The following is a 13,546-nucleotide window of genomic DNA, read 5'->3' on the forward strand; positions in this document are numbered from 1 at the left end:
GGATGATCATAGGTTGAAGTGTATATTTCACTATGTAAGTCAAATAAGAAAAGGGGTATAAATGTCCAAGCGTCAAACTGAGAACATATTCCATTAGGCACCAGGAGGAAAGCAGTTACAGACACACTGAAACAAGCATTCTGGTGGACACAGCTCCAGCAGGTCACAGGAGGGTCAGCTTTGAAGGAGAAATACAAATGAAATATAAACATGGTATTGTGGAAACCAGACAAATCTCCCATAGCTTTGTCCAGCCAGCACTAATCTAGGCATCAGCTGTGGTGTGTAATCTAAACAAAGGGATTGGTCGTTCTATACATCTGGAAGCTGTCATATTTTGGGAGTCTCCTAACAGTTATGTGTAACTGAAATATCCACTTTTGTCTAACAGCCTTCACAATTATTGTGTGGTCAAGAACCCTCTGGGCATACGCTATGTACCATTACTACATCCTGGGGAGTCACCACAAATATTTAATAACATGGCTCTGATCACCTCTCCTCACATTTAAAACAAAACAAAAAACAAACAACATGGAGTCAGAGTGAGGGGATGGGTTCTCCCTTAATGTATCCTCTGATGAAAGCAAGTTTGAGTACTCGTAGCTTTCTCAGTTCACTGTCTGAACCCAGCATCTGCCAAAGAACAATGAGAAATGAAGGTCCATTTTCCACATACACAAACACACACATACACACACACACACACACAAAGACAAAAGCAAAAACAAACAAGAAACAGCGACTGTCTATTTAGCAGGTAATGAAAGGCAGTAGTAGACTGGCAAATCATCCACCTGTACCAGTACTCCAAGAGAGGTTTAGATGAGCTTTAAGAAAAGTATGCCTACTGTGAAAGTATTCAAACAGTAGAACAGGCTCATCAGTGTTTAAGTAGTATTTGGACAACACCTTCAAAAGCACACTTCAACATCTGGCTAGCCCTGAAGAGTTCAGGCAGTTGGACCTGATCTCGGTAGGTCCTTTCCAATGTTCTATTCTATTCTACAGTACCTCTGCAGGGCACCACAGCTGCAGCAGCAGACATCCCTGAGGCTGAGCCTGCTCTATTGCTTACCTACATTTCCCTTGATCCAGCTCAGCTGCAGTGGCATGGCAGCCAACATGAAAAAAATATGGCTTTCAACTATCCTATTTCATCACAACATTTCTGTATGGAAATCACCAAGCTCTCTAGAACTACAGAAATGCCCTCTTACCCTGTTCAAGATCAGTAAAATCACAGTATGCAAGAAGTCACTCAAAGCTCAAGGGAAAGGAAGTGGGGAATGGTGCAGCTGAAGCACTGCACTGTTCAAATACACATTTCAGCACAGAAATGAATGGATTCTTCCAAACAAGGATCTACAGGGTATATTCTGGCATTCGTATTAGCTGCAGCCTGTTAATTTTGGAAAGAATAACAGTGACACATTTTCTAGAGTCCTCAGTAAATTAAATGTCTCTGAAGTCTAAAAGGCAAAAGGACCAACACTACCTACAACCTAGGTAGTTTTCCAGATCTGCGGAAGAAGGCTCTCTCCTCTTGCACACCCCAAGAGAGGTAAAGCCCTCTGTTAGCTTCCTGAGGCTTCATAAGAAGGTCATTCCATCTCTGTCATTTTATTCACTGAAATCAGGATCTCTTCCTTCACCACCTCAATAATGCAAGAACGGTAAAATGCAATACCTTCGTTAAAACAAAGGCAGAAGATTTTTTAAACACTGAAACTGGCTTCTTTTTGATTTTGACGTATAAACTTTTCAGCAATGAGCACCAACACTAAGCAGTGAGTGACATGGACAGTTGTCAAGGTGGAACTTGACAGAACATCTCAGTGATTTTTATTTCAATAGCCGTTGTTTTAAAGACAACAATCACACAACCATATAATAAAAACCCTCAAATGTCTTTTCTCAACTCATCTCAGTATAAAAAAAACACAGCAAGTTTTTTTATCCAAAGGAATATAATGCCAGCTGTCATACTGTATTTACCCACAAACATCACAAAAAGATTAAATGTTAGAATTCAATGTTAATCTTCAAAACAAAAGTATAGATTGAAGTACAAGTCCACTTTGGTCAGTAAACTTCAAAGAGAGCATAATTCCTACATGACCATTCTTCAGCTGTCATATGGAAACACCACTACTATTTTCACATTTGAGGCACCATAAAGTATAATTATGGAATCATTAAGGCTAATGATTAAGACCTCCAAGATCATCCAGTCCAAGTGTCAGCCCACCAGCACCATGTCCACTAAGCATGACCCTCAGAGCCACACCCACATGGCTCCTGAGCACCTGCAGAAACAGCAAGTCCAGCACCTTTCCAGGCAGCTGCTTTCAATGCCTCATCACTCCTGAGAAGTATTTCCTAACATCCAACCTGAACCTCCCCTAGCACAACTTCAGACCACTACCTCTCATCCTATCCCTAGTTACCTGGGAGAAGCGGCTGACCTCACTACATTTCAAACAAAACAGCTGACTTGGAAATTTCCAAATAAATATCTTTCACTGAATGCTTACACACCCTCAGTGACACACAGCACTAAGCAACAAAGTTCAGAGATAAGTAATCTCGTACATCACACAGTCCATATGAAACACATGGATTTAGTGATCTGACAGGAAACAAATCCCCAGACCGACAGCCAACCAAAATCCTGCCTCAAATTCACAGTGAAGTAACTGCTGTAGTGACAAGAAGGCAAGTACATCCAAGCAGCACTTCTCTGCTGCTGCAAATCAGAGTACAAGGAAGAACCAAATTACAACTGACTGGGTCAATTCCTGCTTACTACAATAAAGCAAACATGTTACTACAGTCCACTCACATAAATTTGTCTCCTTAAAATAACAAATTCTCGAGGATCCACTCCTCTAATATTCCTTTTTTATTTCTCCAAATAATACTACTCTTAAAGTTAACTGATGCCTTAGAATCACAGAATCACGGAACCGTAGGGGTTGGAAGGGACCTCTGGAGATCATCTAGTCCAACCCCCTGCCAAAGCAGCTCCCTAGCCCAAGTTGCACAGGTAGGCGTCCAGGCGGGTCTGGAACGTCTCCAGAGAAGGAGACTCCACCAGCCTGTCCCTGTTCTTAGGCAGAACTTAAGAACAACTTTCTTCTCTGCTAGCATTTGGTTTTGCTGGGTTAAACAAACTGACAACCCACAGAAATACACTGGTTCCTTCATCACCTGCGTACTTTCATCTTCCTCATTTAATTCTTACATTCCATGAGTAGACTAATGTATTTTAAGGTAAGTCAGCCACAAATACAACAGTAGAGCCAGTTTATATTTTTCCCTTTAGAGTGAAAGAAAATGATTTTACACAGTTCAAAACTTCACTTCCAACAGTCTGCTCTACACACTTGGTGCTAATTCACTTACAATAACTACATGCTTTCTTTCAAGTATCAGTGCTGAAACTTCTCCATGACCACTAAGGCATTTCCTCTTCCCCGCAGACTGTAACAGTTTTCCTACGCCTGCTTGTACCACCCACTCTCTTGCTTCCAAGTGGCTGAAAGAAGGGACTCTGCATGTTAGACCTGGGTTAGTTTTGCAAAGAAGACTAACACTGTAGAAAACATCTTAAGGAGTAAAAGGTTGGACTGAGCTAAAGCCAGCAAAAATAAAAACTGCAGAAAGCAAGGAAAGAACACCGTGATCTCTGACCACTCACAGAAGGAAAAGGAATTTAAAAAGTGAGAAAAAACTCCCAGAGCAGTGGTGACGTGAAATGAGGCATCAAGGAACAACGTGAGAATGTCTCTTCCCATATGAGCTGCTCCAATTACTGTCACTCAAGACACTCGGTTGCAAAATTCAGTCTCAGCAATATCTTCTTGGAAGTTACAAAATGATCTTCCTTCAGAAGCAGATGCTGTAAATTTACACGTGTGACTGCTGTTTCACACTATGGGCTTAGACTGCTTATTAAAGTGGTAGCAGAAAACACAACCAGTTATGGGCATGATTTCTATTCCATCCAGAGCACTTCCTAGTTATGAATGGATGTTTCTAAAACCATGTTTGTGTCAAACAAAATTCAGTCACAGAGGAAATCAATGCAAAGCCTTTTTTGTTCTCCCAAGGGTGTATGATGTATAAAGATGCTAAACAGTTTCTGCAACTGCCTTCTGTGTGGACACCCACGCACAGCAGTTCAACCAAGGCTGAAGGACCGTAAGCTAACAGAAATGGCATCTAAAAGACAGTCCAGTATTTGTTTGGTAAAGAAACTACAAATGAGCATCCTACAATAGCGATGGGGATGACAGGCCTACCAGAAGGAGCAAGGAACGTGGCCCAGTCAAGGGTGCCAGAGACAGATTACAGGACAGGATCACATTCTGAGAGCATACCGTGGGGCATACAGTAGTAACTGAAACATTCTGTACAGCAGCCAGAGCAGGATTGAGTTTTTAAAAATAAAACGAAATAAAATAAAGCTACTCGGCAACACTTAGTGCCAAGAAAGAATTTCAGCGGAAAGCCACTTTGGTATCAGGAGGCTCACAGAAGGCCAAGAGTGTTGGCACAAATTCTGAAAGACTACTACAAGAAAACTGAAGGAAATAACATTTTGGAGACCTGTTTCGCTTTTTCTATATCTGAAAGCTTGTCTACAAGGTGGGTTACTGAACTACTTACGTAAATACGTCAGCCATAATAGTTTCAGGTCCTGACTACAAGCATTTATCTTGGAATGCAGATGGTCTTAAAATTTGTTCAAGTTACACTTTACTATTTTTAATTGTGTTATAGTTGTAATGTAATGCAACCATTTACTTTAGCAAAATTCAGTGCTGTATTATCTTCCATGTGCATGGTATTATGAAATACACCATATAAAATCAGTCTTTTTATGTAAATACTGACCATTTATTCAGAAGTAATAGCTGTAAGACAACAAAACAAAACCTTCAGTAGCAAGTCAAAACTCCTTTTATTGCAATTACTACTTGAAGCAGATCTCAATAATCCACCATATTTGGCCAACATTGCCCAGTTCATTCAAACTCTCAGTAAACAAAAGATAAAAGCAACACTGAGATGGTTACTGTAGTAAAAGTGCAATTCATCCACTGCTTCTATTAAAAGAAAGCCTAATCTAAGGGCTCCCTTAGTGCAATGACTTCCATGGGGCATAAATCAACAACAAGCTCAGGTGTGAGGACCTTGCAGCCCAGGCTCTGAGTTTGATCATTGTTCTCTACTCCTGCAATGGAGAAATAGCATTTTCCGTATCACCTCCCTCTGTACCTTACCCATTCCGAATTCTCACTATGTACTTCTGCCTGCAATTTACATGCAGAAACATTCAATTGCTATTCATTAGGTTTATCTGTATAATACCCTTGTTCAGAACCAGAACATTTAGAGAATCTTTACAACTTAGTAAGATTTTTTGTGTTGGTGGTCATACAGTCCTAGAATGGGAAAGCCTGTAAGTTAAATTAAATGCAGAATGCTTTATGTCAATTGTAATAACCTTGCCTTTTTATGCAGTTGAGAAATGCAAGGGTTTCTAAACTTGAAGACAAGTTTTAATATTCATAGTATTTAATTCTAACATGAAAATTGAATTCAAATTCTCAAATTACACAGGTCATCTGCTAGTGAGTTCACTCTGACTATAAGATCCTCAGAAATAAGTTTCAGCTCATTTTTATACAAGGCAGACCTTCTCCCAACCCTGAAAATAATGATGGTACCAGTGCAGTAACTGAACTAAGCGGCTATTCTGCAAAGCACATCTCTCCCTTGACAACTGCATTTCTACTGTTGGACCAGCCAAGAAGATGCTGCCAGGCAAGCAGCTTCTTGCTACTAAACTACTAACAGGGTGGCATTAAGATGGGACTGCCCTTCCTCACAACAGAACCCACAGTACACCACAAGGAAGCACAGTGGATGGGACTGCAATCAAGTAGCACCCACCAAACATTTAAAAGAAAGCAGAGACAAAAAGAATACGACTAAATAAAAGACAACAATAACAACAAAATGTTGTTTGTGCTGTAATGAGGGTTCACGGGACCTAGTGACCTGGACAACCCCTAGGTGAGCATGAGAGTCTCTTGGCAGTGCCTGCTGCTCCTCAGAGTTCTGGTGGCAGTCTTGCCACACTTGGGGCTCCTGCTCTTACAAACTCGGTCAGTTATACACCATTTCCCATAACAGAAAGCCGGCTGTGGGTTCACTGTCCGTGAACTCGGCCTAGCGTGGATGTGAGGTCAGGATGTGTCCCGGCCCCGCACAGCATCTCTGAGCCACCGGCTGCACAGACCACCTCCACAACAGCGCCTGGCTGTGCCTGGCTCGGCGCGGGGCTCTCTTCTACACACACAGCGCGCTATTTAGTGACGATTATTTATGCAGCTCTCCACATTAACTTTTATAAGCCAAATTCTGCTGCGAGCGGCTTCGACGCAGTCCCGGAGCAGCCGCCGCAGCCAGCGGGCTCCGCCTGCCGTTACCTCGGAGCGGACAGCGGGAACCGGCGTTAAGTCAGCAGCCGAAAGGCAGCGGGGCCTGGAGCGGGTCAGCACCGCTCCGACATGGGGCACCAAACCGGGACGGCGGAGCTGGGCGGGGGGGCAGCATCACTTGGGCAACCTGCCTCGTTTTATTTTTTCCTCCTACTTTCAGCTTCACAAGGTTTGGGTGGTGATCTTTTGTTGTTGTTGTTTTTCCTGGGGTTTTTTTTGTTGTTTTTTTTTTTTTACCTTGAGACAGCCTCTCTCCCCCACAGCTGAACGCTGTCCAAGCTCCGGACCACACACAGACACCCGCGCCGCGCTCCTCGGACCCGCCCCCCTCCCCCCGCAGCGGGCGCGCGCACTCCCAAGATGGCGGAGGGGCGCCGACGCCGGCACGGGGACCCTTATCTCGCCGCCAGGACGCGGCAGCCCCGCGGTCCGCCGACCTCCCGCGCGCGACGAAAACCCGCAGCCCTCAGCGCGGCTCTCTGTCCCAACGCCCACCCGCAGGGGGCGCGGGCAGCCCGCCTCCCGCTTTCCCCCGCGGCGGGCGGGGAAGTGGTACGCGCCGCTCGGGGCCGACGCGCGCCGCCCGCTCAGCGCTCAGCCCCGCGCGCGGCGGTGGGGAGGGACGGGCCGGGGAAAGGCACGGGGGCCCCGCGCTCACCTTCCACCCACAGCTCCTCCACGTTGGTCTCCAGGTTGGCCGCCCGTAGTCCCACCGCGAAGGCGCCGAATATCAGCAGGCCGACCACCAGGAACTTGCCGCAGTTTTTCTGAATGTAGGCAGCCCAGGTTAAAGAGCAGTCTCTGAAACTTCGCCCGCAGCCACAGCGGCGCTCTCCTCCCGGTAGCTCTCCCCTGCAAGGCAAGCGCGGATCAGTCAGCGAAGGGCCCCACGGGCAGGGGCCCCTCGGCCCTCAGCTGTCGCCCCGCGACCCCGGCCGGCGCTGCCGTGCGAGCCCCCATAGCCCCGCGGAGTCGCCTGCCCGCCGCGGTCGCTCCCGGCGCCGCTTTCCGCCGGCTCGGGGACCCACGTGGTGGGCAGCGCCACGGGACCGGGAGCGGTTGGTCGCCAACGCGTGCAGCCGCAGCGCGAGCCGTTAGGGAGCGGAGCGCCCATCCGCGCGTTACGGTGCTCGCGAACGGAAGAGGGCGGCCGCACGGCTTTATTTTTTCCACTTCCCTCCGCACAAAGCCCGGCGAGCCGCTCCGGAACGCGGCGCGCCCCGAATCTCTCACCCCGCCGTGCGCGCAGCCGGGACCGTCCGTCCCGGTGAGAACCCCCGCCGCAGGCCGCCTCCGCCCAGGGACCCCGCTGCGGGTCGGCCGCGCCTCAGCCTTACAGAGCACGGCTGCGCTAGGGGCCAGCCGGCCGGCCGCTCTCCGCCCGCGGACGGCGGTAGCGAACCGCGGACACGGAGCCGAGAGGATAAGGCAGCGCGGCCGTGGGGGGGGGGCCGCCCGGCGCAGCCAGGCCGGGACGGGGGGGAAAGGAGGGCACTCTCTCCCGCACTGAAGAGTCACAGCCGTCCCTCTCTTTTTTCCCAGCATTTTATTGGTGGCCGCCGCGCTCCCATCTCCTCCTTCCACCCCCGCGAGAAAACACACCACCCCCTCCCCCGCCGCCAAACGCAGCGCCAGCGCCGAGCTCCGGAAAAAGAGGGAGAGAGTGAATGCACCTTTGCGATCTGCTCAGGGCGAACGCCGCGTCGCAGTAGCTCGGCCGCTGCAGATACTCCCGGTCGGGCGGCGCGGCGCGCCGGGTCCCTCCGCTCCGCCGCCGCCGGCCGCCGGCACTCCTCGCCGCCCGAACGGGGTGGCCGCCGCGCCCGCGGTGCTGCCGCCGCTCTCCGGCTCCGAGGCGTCAGCGGCCGAGGCCATGTTGCCGCCGCTGCCGCTGCGGGCGGGACGAGGGAGCTGCGGCCGCGGCGGGGCCCGGGGGTCCGGGGGAGCGCCGGTGGCCCGTGGGGCGCGGCGGGGCGCGACGGGGGCGCGGGGGGCTGGCGGCGCTGCGGGCCGCGGGCTGCTGCTGCTGCGGGGGCTTCGGAGGCTGCTGCGGCGCGGCCGCCTTACGCGGGGCGCGGGGCGGCGGCTGCCGCCGCGGCCGCTCCGGCCGAGTCGCTCCCCGCGCTCCCATTGCCACATCGCACCCCGAGGTGACGGCGGCCGCTCCCCGCGCCCGGCGGGGCGCGACCCCGGGCGCCCCCCGGCTGCGGCCGCGCTGTCCTCTGCTCCCGTGGAAATCGCCTCCTCCTCCTCCTCTTCCTTCTCCTGCGGCCGCCGCTGCCTCCGGGAAGCCGCTGTCCGCGCGGCGCTCAGCGTTGGTGGCGCGGCGGCGGCACGGCGGGCCCCGGCTGCTGCTGCTGCTGCTGCTGCTGCTGTTGCGCTGGCCGGCCGCGCCGCACCATCCTGCCTCAGCGGCGGGCAGCTCCCCGCGGGCCGCCGGGCCCGCCGCGCTCCGTGTTCGACCCCGCCGCTGCGGCGGGCGGGCGGCTGCCTGGTGCTCTCCCCCGGTGTGTGCGCGGCAGCGGCGAGCTGCAGCCCTCGGCTCCAGAGATGAGATGAAGAAGAAAAAAAGGACTCTCTCCATTTGGATAAAGAGGAGGAGGGGTGGGAAGGGGGGGGGAGTAAGAGAGGAGAGAGAGCGAGAGAGGGAAAGGGAGAAAAAAAAGAGCGGAGAGCCCGCCCCTGGGGCTGTCAGATGGCTTGGGTTTCTGCGAGGCGATTGGCTCGGGAAGGGCAGAAATTACTCAGCAAACATGACTATTATTAGCTGCTTAGCAACAGCTCACCAAAGTATGAGAGAGACCACCCAGGCAGGCAACCCTTGTGTGTGCATCTCCAGCTTCAGGGGAGCCTTAAAGAGATCCAGCCTCCTTTGCATGCAATACTTCCATTAAGGAATGCCTCCCCCCCCCCCCCCCCACCCCTTCTCCGTTTTCTTTTCATGAAAGTTTTTTTTCTTTTCCCCGGTCCAGGATGCTGCAGACCAATGCACGCGCAGAACTTTCTTGCCACCAACACAGAGAAATATGTTTTTCTCTTTTAAAGAAGAGAGGGGAACAGGGGGAAAGCAGCATTAAACGATTTCTAAAGCCCTTAAAAGAAAATCCTTTTAGAGGCACCTTGGCCTCGAGCTGCAACAAATGCTGGGAGGTCCGCGCCGGATTCCCAGGCTCGCAGCAATAATGACAGGGCGGTGGATGCTGCGGTGGAAAGTGCCAGATTCTTCTGCCTCCCTCTCTCTTTAAAGAGGAGACGTTGTTCCCTGCGAGAGAGCCGCTCCGTCCAGCTAGGAAAACACAATGAGAACTGAGCGCTTGCATGAGTTGGAGCCGGGCAGCAGCCGCCTGCTCTAACTTAGGGCTCATTCTTTCACTGAAACCCGAGGAAAGCCACTTTTAATATGTTTTTAGTATAAAACTCCGTGAAATGCCGCCTGCCCGATCCTGCCGAGTGCTGCTCCAGCTATACGTGATTGTTTACTTTTTTGGCACCGCTTCTCCCGTCTCTGTTCATTGAGAATCAGCCATGAACTACGGCCGCCCCCACTCCTCCCGCGGCGGGCCCGGGGCTGTGGGCACCCCTTGGGCACTCGTGGAGTGGGAGGAGAAGGTGGAAGGTGTTGAATCGCGCACATAAATAAATAAATAAATAAATAAATAAATAAATAAAATAAGAAAAGAAGGGTATCGGAGACAAGACGCGGAGGTGGGGACTGACCCCTTGGGGTTTCCTCCCGCCGTGCCGCCCAAGCTCCTCCTGTCCTGCCCCATGGCCGAGAGACATCGGGACGGCTGTGGGCACCCCACTCGTGCGGAGCTCCTTCCGCGGAGCTGCACGAGCATCCCATCCGTGGGGCCGCCGGCAGGAGAAGCCTTTCCCTTCGCCCTCCTCCCCCTCCGTTTTTATACCACATTTCCCGCAGCCTGCAAATCCACGGGAAGAGAATCCGCGTGGGGTCGTGCTAGGGTGGACTGCTGCCAGCACTCCGACACTGTGTGTGTGTGCGCAAAACCGCGGAAGGAAGAAGCCCGAAGGCACCGGGGCGGCGGACTGTCACCCTCGGGAGGCCGACACAACACCTGAGTCCCCGCGGCGCACCCTAACGCCGGTTTCGGCTGCGCTGCTCGCCACGAGTCCAGGGGCAGTGCGGGAGGGGCGGTGCGAGGCGGTCGGGATACGTCCCCACAGCAGCCCCGGGCACCGCAAGCGCCGGAGTCCGGCCTGGGGACTCGAGTTTTAACAGGGTGCTGTCCTAATCTCCCCTCGCTGCCTGTGGTCTGGAGGGATTTTTATTTTTTAAGCATACACAAGAAGTGAATTACTACAGGGATCTAATTGGCCTTGTTTCTGCGTGCTTTTTCGTTTTCTTTTTTTTTTTTTTCTTCCTTGAGGAAGAAGTGTCAGTGTAAGAGTCTCCACGTGGGGTGGTCAAGGCCGTGGCTGCCTCATGGCTGATGACTGCGTGCTGCATTCCCCCGCGATAACACTGTTCCCAAGCCCTGCCCCGAGGTAAACCTGTGATGCACGAGGCCGCGGTGTGCAAGATCCCTCCACGCCCACAGCTGTGTCCGCTCAACCGCGGGGATCCGGCGATTCCTCACCGCGAGCCCGTGCTGAGCCGAGGACATGGACAGTAGTGGCTGAGGTCTCGTACCTGGCAGCTGGGGCTCGGTCATAGTGCCTTCGTGGCAAGGGCTTTGTCCCCTTCGTGCCCTCCGCAGCCCTTCACACTGCGCTCCCCGCAGCCGGGTGAGACCAAACCCGACAGAGCCTGGGAGCGGGTAACACGCCGGTTTGATTTTTAAACGCATTTGCCAGGCTGCCCTCCTCCTGTGGACGCAGCACACGCAGCACTGTGCTGCCACAGCATCTGGCTGCCTCCATACAAAACGACGCCGGGACGAGGCTCTGCCCCGCGGCACTCACCGGGCATCCCCGTAATTTCTGTCTCCCGAGCTCGCCCCACTCCGGCTCTGCCACCTCGGGCCAGGTATTGCTCAGACCCGCGCCCCACCCGCAGCCCGGGGCCGCCCGAATGGCTCCGCGCGGGGACGGAGCCGGCGGCGCGAAGCGGCCGCACTCCCCCTCCCCAGCCCGGCAAGAAAGGCGCTGCTCGAGCCAACTTGTCAAAATAATGCGGCTAATTACCCCTGATCTCCTTTAATGGAAAGCCGCTCTGCACGCCACAAAGGAGTAAATGAGGGATCTGCAGCACCGGCCCAGCAGCGCGGGCATTCTCCTCCGCGGACGGGCGTGGGCAATGTGCCTCCGCAGCTGCGGGGTTCTGCGCTCTTCCATCCGCCGGGGGGGGATAGGGAGGGAGATGGGGGGATGGGTAACGGGAGCCCCCAGGCCTGGAGCCAGTCCCGTTCTGCCCGAGGCCTCAGGCTTGTAAACCCAAATCGTCCTCAGAAACAGCCACAGGCTCCGGCACAGCCGAATGCGGGGCTGCAGTGCGTGCGGAGAGTTAACGTGGAGCAGAGTTAACGTGTCCTTTTCGGACCGCACTGCGCGGTGTCGAGACGCGGCCCCAGCCCTGGCAGGGGGCAGGGCGTGCATTGCCATGATCTCTGCCACTGGATTCCGCACGGAAAAAAAAGCCGAGCGACACGATCTCTTTGACCCACTGCTGGAGCAACAAATTTATTAGAGATATAGGCGTGAGAATGAAAAGGAAGTAAACAATCCCGGCTCATTGTGTGGTCTTTCTTTCATACTGCTAATCCGGTTTACACATCACGCCTACATGTCTCAATAGGGCTTTATACACTGTGGCAAAGGCAGGAGAAAATAAAAGGTGTATGTGTGTGAGTGCGTGCGTGTGTGTGCGTGTGTGTGTGAAATAGGGACAGAAACAGAGAAGCCCGAGACATTTAAATCCGAGTCAGCTGCGGTTCTGCATCCCCCGGCTCTTGAAAGCGAACAGGTTTCAAAGGATTCCTCCTCCTCCATCCCCTCCCCAGCGCTCCATAGCAGTACCAGCTCCCGCCCCGTTAAGGCGTCAGTACACGGCGCACTCCGTAGTGAGTCCAGGAGCCGCCGGACCCCGAAGTGCTTCGGACACAGCCCCGCGGCCTCGGGCTGGCCTCGTACCCCCGTTGTTCGCCCCATCCCATATCGCCCCCGCTCAGTGCCGGCGGACGGCCAGGGGAGCCGTGCCACAGCTCAGCCCCACTGCGGGCTGTCCGGACGGCGCAGGCGGGCGTTACACGCGCGGGCATCACAGAGATTCGCTGGAACTAGAGCTTGAAGTGTCTGTAATCACCTACATTTAACTAATTTTCGCTGACCTGATCTCATCCCTTTCCACCGCTCCTCGCGGTGCCCTCTCTGCTGAGAAGCGACGGCCGCCTGCGCAGCTCGTGCTGCCGTCAGCATCCCCTGAGCACGGACACCGCGCTGCAGAAGCTGGGACATGGGCTCGCGGGTCTCAGGTGCTCCCTAGGACCCCGGCCTTTCCTCCCCTCCCACTGCAGTCTGGCTGTCACACAGGTGCCGATGTGCACACACCGGTGCCCGCTCATAGACCTCCACGGTGCTGCGGGAAGTCCTCGCAGGACCACCTCTGTCCGGCGGCACTCCCCTTGCACGCAACCCGGCGCTTCCCCACTGGGAGAGCCGCGGCCCCGCACCGAACTCGGTAGCTCCGCGAGGCTCCTCCGCCTCGCCCAGCCCCCCGGGCCAGTCGCAGCGGGCTCCGCGCACCTCGGCACCGCCCCGCCGTGGCCCCCAGCCCAGTCCTCTACGCGGCCCGCGGTGGCACCTACCGTGGCTGCCGGAGCCGGCGGGGAGCCGCTCACGGAGCCGGCTGCGACCTCATTCACTGTTGCTGACGACTGTAGAGGGGCATCAGTACTCGCTCCTCTTCTTCACTCTTTTTTCTTTTTTCTGCCATTTACCTTTCCCGTTTGCTTTTTCCTTCTTTTATTTCTTTTTATTCCATTTCCTTTTTACCCTTTTCTTTCTTTTTTTTCCCATTCAAATTATATTTATTTCTTTCTTTTTTACTTTTATTATTTCTCTCCTTAACT

At 53.4% G+C, this 13,546-nt stretch overlaps 1 protein-coding gene across 1 annotated transcript in view; it reads right to left on the minus strand.

Annotated features, from left to right (window-relative positions):
• Window positions 1-9,321, minus strand: part of PTCH1 (patched 1) — a 63,379-nt gene extending 54,058 nt beyond the window's left edge. Inside the window, exons 1-2 of the mRNA XM_065745666.1 lie at window positions 8,189-9,321; window positions 7,174-7,367 (exon numbers count right to left, since the gene is read on the minus strand). The gene's annotated coding sequence lies outside the window, so the exon portion shown is untranslated. The remainder of the gene's footprint in view (window positions 1-7,173; window positions 7,368-8,188) is intronic.
• Window positions 9,322-13,546: the final 4,225 nt, after the last annotated feature.

This window comes from Cyrtonyx montezumae, unplaced genomic scaffold (genome assembly GCF_038088225.1).
Source record: "Cyrtonyx montezumae isolate F1298 unplaced genomic scaffold, pur_monq_1.0 scaffold_36, whole genome shotgun sequence".
Classification (NCBI taxonomy): Eukaryota; Metazoa; Chordata; class Aves; order Galliformes; family Odontophoridae; genus Cyrtonyx; species Cyrtonyx montezumae.